General features: G+C 35.2%; 1 pseudogene; it reads left to right on the top strand.

Annotated features, from left to right (window-relative positions):
• The first annotated feature begins 1,973 nt into the window (after positions 1 to 1,973).
• On the top strand, positions 1,974 to 2,683 carry LOC101991997 (annotated as a pseudogene).
• Positions 2,684 to 9,125: the final 6,442 nt, after the last annotated feature.

Raw genomic sequence — 9,125 nt, 5'->3', positions numbered from 1 at the left:
TCATTTTAGGCTGGGCTTGCCAAAGATGTTTTCAGCAGCAATCTTTCAGAAGTAACAATGAGAGAGCCTTTTATTTGCCCCCCCTACCATATATATATATATATATATATATATATATATATATATATATATATATATCTCCCTGGGCTAGATGATTTCAGTGGAGAATTCTACCAGAACTTCACGGAAGATCTAATATCTATATTCCTCAAAGTGTTCCACATAATAGAAACAGAAAAAAACACTACCAACTTTTTCTTTGATGCTATAGTTAAACTGATTCTAAAACCACAAAAATGACTCAATCAAAAAATAGAATTACAGACAAATCTCACTCATGAACACAGATGTAAAAATATTCAGCAAAATACTGGCAAACTGAATCCAAGAACCATCAAAAATAATCCACCATGATCAAGTTGGCTTCATCCCAGAGATACAGGGATAGTTCAACACATGAAAATATATCAATGTAATAATACATCATATAAATAAACTGAAAGAAAAAACATGATCATCTCATTAGATGCTGAAAGAGCATTCAACAAAATTCAACACCCCTTCATGATAAAGGTCTAGGAGAGATCAGGGATAAAAGGAACATATCTAAATGTAATCAAAGCAATATACAGCAAGCTGACAGCCCACATCAAATTAATTGGAGAGAAACTCAAATGATATTACTAAAATTAGGAACAAGACAAGGCTGTCCACTCTCTCCATATCTATTCAACATAGTTCTTGCTAGAGCAATAAGACAATAAAGAGAGATCAGAGGAATTAAAATTGACAAGGAAGAAGTCACATTTTGGTATGATAGTATATATAATAGAAATAATACAATTCACAATCCTAGAGTACCTATACAACAATGAGATCTCTAAGAGAAACAAACAGGGATATAATCTACAAGGGAAGTAGAAAAACACAAGATCTCCAGAGTAAATATGGAGCCTGGGGACCTTGGAAGAGGGCAGAAAGGGAGGGGAGAGACAGGGAAGGAAGAGGAGAAAAATATATAGCTCTATAAAAACAATAAAAAAGAAAACCTGGAAAAATAATTGAAAAAAGCTAAAAGAAAAAAAAAAACATCCTGAGTGAGATAATCCAGACCCAGAAAGATGAACATGGTTGGTACTCACTCATAAGTGGATGTTAGACATAAATCAAGGATAATTACCCCATAGTACACAACCCACGGGGTGCAAGAGAACAGGGAAAACCATAACAGAAACAGTCATATCCTCTGGGAAAAGGAAATATAAAAGATCTCCTGAGGAAACAGAGAGGATGGAGAGGAGGAGAAAGGAGGGTAGAATGTGGGGCAAGAGGGAAGGAGAATATGAGGGAACGGGATGATTGAGATGGGGAAGGACGGAGAGGGAAAGCAAGGAAAGAAAAGGAAAGGGAGCCATTACGGGGCTAACAAGAAACCTGGCACTAGAGAAATTCCCAGGAATCCACAAGAATGACCCCAGCTAAGACCCTAAGCAATAGAGGATAGGGTGCCTGAACTGGCCTTACGCTATAGTCACATTGACCACGATCATAAATGTCACCAAGGAAGCTTCATCTAACAATTGTTGGAAGCAGATGCAGAGATCCACAACAGAGCACTGGGCTGAGCTCCCACAGTCCAGTCAAAGAAAAGGAGGAGTGGTATGGAACAATTCTGTATCTGTCAATTATGTTTTAAATAAACTCTGATTGGCCAGTAGCCAGGCGGAAGTATAAGCAGGACAATCAGACAGGAAGTAGAAGTGGGCAAATGAGAACAGGAGAATTCTAGGAAGGAGGAAGCCCATTCCTCCGCAATCCTGTCCAAACACCGAAGAAGCAGGATGTAATCTGCCTCACTGAAAAAGGTACTAGGCATGTGGCTAACATAGATAAGAATAATGTCTTAATATAAGTTATAAGAGATAATACAGCCACTTTGCAGACTCCGCTGTCCCCTTTCACCACTTGCTGCAACCATGGTCAACCCCACCTTGTTCTTCGACATCTTGGCAGATGGCGAGCCCTCGGGCCGCGTCTCCTTCGAGCTGTTTGCAGACAAAGTTCCAAAGACAGCAGAAAACTTTCGTGCTCTGAGCACCGGAGACAAAGCATTTGGATATAAGGGTTCTTCCTTTCACAGGATTATTCCAGGATTCATGTGCCAGGGTGGTGACTTCACACACCATAATGGCACTGGCGGCAGATCCATCTAGGGAGAAAAATTTGAGGGTGAGAACTTCATCCTGAAGCATACAGGTCCTGGCATCTTGTCCATGCCAAATGCTGGACGAAACACAAACGTTTTTGGTTCCCAGGTTTTTATCTGCACCACCAAGACTGAGTGGCTGGATGGCAAACATGTGGTCTTCGGGAAGGTGAAAGAAGGCATGAACATTGTGGAAGCCATGGAGCGTTTTGGGTCCAGGAATGGCAAGACCAGCAAGAAGATCACCATTTCCGACTGTGGACAACTCTAATTCTTTTGACTTGCTGGCTTCTTACCCACCAGACCATTCCTTCTGTAGCTCAGGAGAGCACCCCAGCCTCATCTGCTCGCAGTACCCTGTAATCTCTGCTCTCACTGAAGTTCTTTGGGTTCCATATTTTCCTCATTCCCCTTCAAGTCTAGCTGGATTGCAGAGTTAAGTTTATGATTATGAATAAAAACTAAGTAAGAAAAAAAGAGAGAGATAATGCAAAGCCTGAGCTAATAGGCCAATCAGTTTATAACTTATGAAGACCTCTGTGTGATTTTCTTTGGTACTTACCAGCTGTGGGAACTGGGCAGGACAGAAACCCCACCAAGCAGGCCCTCATGTTACAGAGCAGCAATAATATGCGTAAAGGGGTCAAGGCCATAATATGATACCCACTGAAACAGCTTGCCTGAGCTAAATGAAACTCTCTGACTCTGGACTGACAGCAGGGGAACCAGCATAGAATCAAACTAGGCCCTCTGAATGTCGGTGACAGTTGTATGACTGGGACAGACTGTGGGGCCACTGGCAATGGGGCCAGAATTTACCCCCACTGCTTGAACTGGCTTTTTGGAACCCATTCTCTTTGGAGGGATACCTTTCTCAGCCTAGAAGTAGTAGGGAGGGTCTTGGTCCTGCCTCAATGTGATGGGCCAAACTTTGTTGACTTCCCATGGGAAGCTTTACTCTCTCCTAAGATCAAGATCGAACGGGGGATGGAGTGGGGGTGAAGGTGGAGGGAGCAGGAAGAGGGGAGGGAGTGGGAATTTGGATTGGTGTGTAAAATATCAATTAAATATCAATTAAATAATAATAAAAATAAATCAATATAAAAATAAATTAAAAAATTTATAAAAAAAATAAAAATTGAAAATTTGATAAAAAGAAAAGGAAAATAGAAATATAATTTATGAGTATATAAAGTAAATTCCTCCAAAATGCAATCACAATTTAAGTAAGTTTATTAATATAAATTAATTAATTAAGATTATTTAAATTTCTTAACACAAATTGATAGCATACATAAGCATATTATTTGATAAGTTTTTTTGTCATTTTTTTATTTTATTGAGAAAAGGAAAAAAAAAAGTTTCAGCCTCCTCCCAGCCTCCCACTTCCCTCCCCTTCCTCCCACCCTTCTTCCCCTCTCCCTCCAGTCCAAGGAAAGTCCAAGGTCCTTCCCCCTCCGTCCATGTCTAGGAAGGTGAACATCCAAACTGGCTAGGCTCCCACAAAGCCAGAACATGAAGTAGGATCACAACCCCGTGCCATTGTCCTTGGCTTCTCATCAGCCCTCATTGTCCGCCATGTTCAGAGAGTCTGGTTTTATCCCATGCTTTTTCAGTCATAGTCCAGCTGGCCTTGGTGAGCTCCCAATAGATCAGCTCCACTGTCTCAGTGGGTGGGTGCACCCCTCGTGGTCCTGACTTCCTTGCTCATCTTCTCCCTCCTTCTGCTCCTCATTGGGACCTTGGGAGCTCAGTCCAAGAGATGCCCTATTATATGACAAAAGCATTTGTTCAACTATGTTCATAGCAGTATTATTTGCAATAGCCAGAACCTGGAAACAACCTAGATGTCCTTCAATGGAAGAATGGATGAAGAAAGTGTGGAATATATACACATTAGAGTACTACGCTGCGGTAAAAAACAATGACTTCTCGAATTTTGCATGCAAATGGATGGAAATATTTGATAAGTTTTAATAAATAATATGGAGATCAATGTTCAAAGAGAAGAAAGATGAAATATTCAGCTATTAAATAAGAGGGCAAGTTAATCTTTTGTAGTTTGTTTCAATTTTATTGATAAAATATTAGATACTGTTTTTTTCTGAAATTATTTAAAAATATTATCTTTAGAATCAAAACCAGAAATTAGTTTCAAGTAAAAATTGTTCTTTTTTCTTCTTTTTTTATTTTCAGAATAGCATATAAAAATTATGGAGATAGTCAGCTTCTAACACACTCTTTGTTTTGTAGAACTTGGAACACTTGTTTCCTTCTGATTTAATAAAGCATGCAAATAATATACTTTATAAAAAAGATAAAAAATAATGGCAACTGTATTTCTTGAAATATTTCTATTACCAGAAAATCACTTTGTTCCTAAATACAGTATGCTTTATCAAAGACCAGATATACAATAACTATTACTCAGCTAAATGGGCATAGTATTAAAATGACTCCTAAGAATTTATTGTGATTCTCAGAGATCAGAACATCCCTCAACTCAAATCAGAGAAGTATTTTGCTAGATGGCAATTAGCAAAGAGACTCCCAACAAGTCAACAGACAGAAATTAAACTACCTTGAAGTTCTCAGTAATAAATGGGACATTCATATAACATCCCCAACCCAGGGTTCAGGGATCTTCATGGAAGAGTGGGGGAAAGGCAGTAAAAGCCAGATGTGGAAGATCACTTTAAGAAGCAGTGTTTGTCAAACACAACAAGGCACATATGAACTCACAGCTATTGTGACAGCATGTGCAGGACATGAAAAGCTCCAAACAGACAAAATTCTCACATAGAGAATGGAAGGTAGACAGGAAATCTCACCATTATCTGCAGAGTTATTGTCATCTGATACATCTCTTCAATAGTACAACTTTCAGTAGGTCAAGCACTCACCAGGACATGCTCTACTCTCAAGCAGTTGGGCAACACAAATTGGACTCAATGGATAAAGGAAGAAAACAAAAAAAAAATGAAGAATAAATTTCAAAGCTGGGTTAGAAGGAAAGGAAATAAAATGGTAAGTAATAGGAGTGTATAATAGCTGTGAATATGTTCAAAATGCATAGTATGAAATTTTTAAATGACTAATATAACATTTAAAAAATATTTTTCTTAAGAAAGTTTTAATAAAATCACAGCCTAGAATGGAGCTAGGGCTGGAGAACCTCAGAGAGTCTGGGTGCTAATAATAATTAATCAGAAAATAAATCATTAACCTTGTCCCTAATTGGGTTACCTTTCCATGAGTCATCAGGTTTTACAAAAGGTTACACTTTTTCATTATTTGGCTAATGTACGTTCCTTAAATCAACACGTAAGAGAGGGCTGGACTAGTGCTTCTATTTATTTTGTGTAACAATTCTATCTCTGTTGTAACATATCTATTTACATATGATTGATAGCCAAGTATAAATACTGCGCCTTGAGTCACACTGTTCCAGATTTGCCTTGAAATTTTCTTGTCTGAGATACTGGGTTGATCAGGTACACATATTTAAATTTGGCAGTACAGTGAACATCAGCCATTCTGACCACAAAGGGAACAAACTTACACTTGGTTTCTTTTCTGAAATTCTTGTGATCTACACTGGTTGCTCACTCTCTTCAAAATGTTCTGCGGGGACTATGTGAGTACATTAATTACTTCTATATAAATTTTTATTCTTTTAATATTTCAGTTTCTTTGCATTTTTAAGAGGAAATATAGGTTTTAATTTGCTTCATTAAAATTTTGATTAGTTATTGTCCAACATAACTATTAAACAGACTTAATATTATTAAACATTAAATCCATGCTAATATATTATTCTATTAAAACTAAATTGCCTCTAATTTAATAAGTAGTTTGACTCAGAATAATGATTGGATATAATAAAAATTGGTCATTATGTTTATTTCTTATTATGTGAAATTAAAATAACTTTGATACAAATCAATATCTATTAAACTTAGTGTAATTTTAACTTAGTTCCATTTTTTATATGTTTTATTTCAACTGCTAGTCCACTATCTTTGGCAGAACCAACTGTGTGCCAGCTGCATATGCATGCATGACAAAGTATCCATTTCACATGGTAATTTTATATAAGTATGTATGTATACTGACAATGATTGTCTTAAATAGATATTATAAATGCACTATCCAGGAAAGTTTTATGCAATAGACTCATGAATTCAATTGAATAAAATAATTTTCATTACTCATTTACACAATAGTAATCTCTAGAAATTGTAATGAGCACTTCAAATGTGGCTACTTCCTATTACCCTTGGTTTAGCAATTTACATCTGTAACTTTCAGGTCTTATATACAGTTGGAAGCTCCCATCACTTTTATTAGTTAAGACATAGGTATATTTCACTATGTAGAAATTAAAAGTGCTTTGTAGCTGAAGGCCAAAACATAAATGATTTTACAAAAATTTTTATTTTTCTGACTTTTTTATTTGAGTAAAATTACTTGAAAGTATTGAATGTTATGTACATTTTATACTATTATTTATGCCATTTTAACAAATGTTTTCAAAGAAACTTTTATAAAATAATCTTTATAATTTAGAAATTAAAGGAATCATTACACAAAATTTAAGTTATACAGTTTACTTTGCTTTTAGAGCTATTAAAAGTAATGATTAAAGTGCTATATTTAAACTCATCTAAAATTTACTTTAAATATTTTTATTTGATGTATTGTATCTATTTTGAATGTTTGATATTTTTATTATGAACACACCATGAATGGAGAGTAAGATAACCTTAGGTTTTACATCATTGATGTCATTATAATATGAACCAATTTTCTGTCTGAAGATATATGGTCCAAGTGTCTAGGGTTTAACATTAAGGCAATCAATATTTAAGGACAATTTAATTATTCTGTATCCATTCTGTATGGAGCTCCTTCAAACAAGCAATAAGCTCTCCAACAAGCAAGAGGATTATCATTTTAATATAGATGATAAATAACTAGGTTGCCAGTTAAATGTAGACTCCTAAGCCCTCTATTTAGCAGTTCTGATTTATAATCTCATATAAAAAATTTAAATAAATTTGAAAATACATCCTTGATAAACGTACAATAACATTCCTAAGTACAGTATTACTTTAGCACCTATGTGAACCAAGAAGCAAAAACATATTTTCCTTTAAAATCAGTGTGTATTAATTTTTTTATTATTTCTAGAGGTATGGAGTTAGGTGTCTCCCAGTGATAAAGGCAATTATAGTATGTTTCTTATGACCAGAAATTACACTTACCGTTGACATAATAAATGTGTTTTATATGTAAGACATCTATTGAGCATAAGATGAAATTGGCTACTGTGAATCTGAAATCATTTGACTTATATGTTCAATGTAAATCATGTTTCAGGAGGAATAAAGGAAATCACACAGCAGGCTATTGAATCATGCTCAATACAGGATTCAATCCCAGGCATTCCAACTTCCACAGAACTCAATATCTTCAAATTAAGATGGTCTTTGTAGAATACATTACATTGATTATTCTAGGAAAATGTTTTCTAATTTTGTCTTGCTTTGTCTTCAACCAGTCCCAGGTGTTTTGTTAGCATAAGATTTTTTTATAGATAGAATGATAAGTCAATTTTAATTCTATCCATTTTATATTCCTTTTAAGACTTTTAGATATTTCTACATATTCACTTTTACACATTTACTGATTGTTAAAAAAAGCATTAAACATAATAATATTAAAAACAAAGAACATATTGAAACTTGGATCAAATACACATATGTCCAATACCTGAAATAACACTATTAGTATGCAGAAATTTGAGAAATCATTTTAATTTCTTGAGTAACTATTGTAGAATCTAACATTTTACAATTGAGTTTTGTCTAATTTGATAGCCACACTCAACTATTTCATAAGAAGAGCAATTAATGAGGACCTTGGGAGAGAGTTGAAGGGGAGTGGAGAGGCAGGGAGGGGAGAAGAGAAAAATGTGGAGCTCAATAAAAATCAATTAAAAAGAGAATAGCAATTAATATATTCGGGATTTTTAAAGTTCTTAGCATTACTAGACATTTCTCTCAGTGATTCAGTTATGGGATTTTAGGCTTTCTATCTTCACTGAAACTACCTACCTCCTCATATCAGAGATTAAAATACAGAAACTCAGTGACATTAATGACTTAAGAGCCTGGAAGTGACAGACACAGGATCATGTCTAATTCCAAAATAATTTGTATAAGAAAGAGAAGAGGAGAGGGAGGGACAGAAGGAGGGAAAATGGAAGAGAGGGAAAGATGAAGAAATAGGAAAAAAGAAAAGCTAGTATGATGATCAAAATAATTTCTAGTATTATTTTAAGGAAAAGTACACCAACTGTTCTACATATTTATTGATGTACCTATTAATTTTCTGTGGTAAGTAAACTCATGATTACTAAGCCACATTCCCAACCCTTATTGAATTTTATTTCAAGACAGGGTCTCATTAAATTTCCCAGTTGGTCTCAAAATATGTGACCTTCTTGAAAAGGTCTCGGTCTGTTGAAATAGGTTCTGCCCCCCAAATATTTGCAATGACATATGTACACATATCAGCCAATGAAAAGATTCCTTGTGAATCCAATTAAGAGACAGAAAAATAACAGTAATAGTTTTACAACCATGTCCCTATTTCTAAAAAAGCTCCAAAATGACTTTGACGATTAATATTAAGTGACAAAAAGTGAATCAGTGTCTACATAGATAATGAGATGTTCAATATTTTGACCCAATGAGAATGAAATAAGTGAACAATTGGCAATATATTCTATAAACCAGAAAAAAAAAATCAAGGCGCATTATCCAGAAGTAAGTGCGTGAGTACTTAGGGGAAGTCAGATGGGAGTAGAGGTTGTTGAAATGGCAAGATTAGTTTCAAAGCAGAAGTGGAAGGG

This window comes from Microtus ochrogaster, unplaced genomic scaffold, assembly GCF_000317375.1.
Source record: "Microtus ochrogaster isolate Prairie Vole_2 unplaced genomic scaffold, MicOch1.0 UNK61, whole genome shotgun sequence".
NCBI classification, from domain to species: domain Eukaryota; kingdom Metazoa; phylum Chordata; class Mammalia; order Rodentia; family Cricetidae; genus Microtus; species Microtus ochrogaster.
The sequence above is the reverse complement of the archived record's forward strand: the minus strand, read 5'-3'. Positions and strand labels throughout refer to the sequence as shown.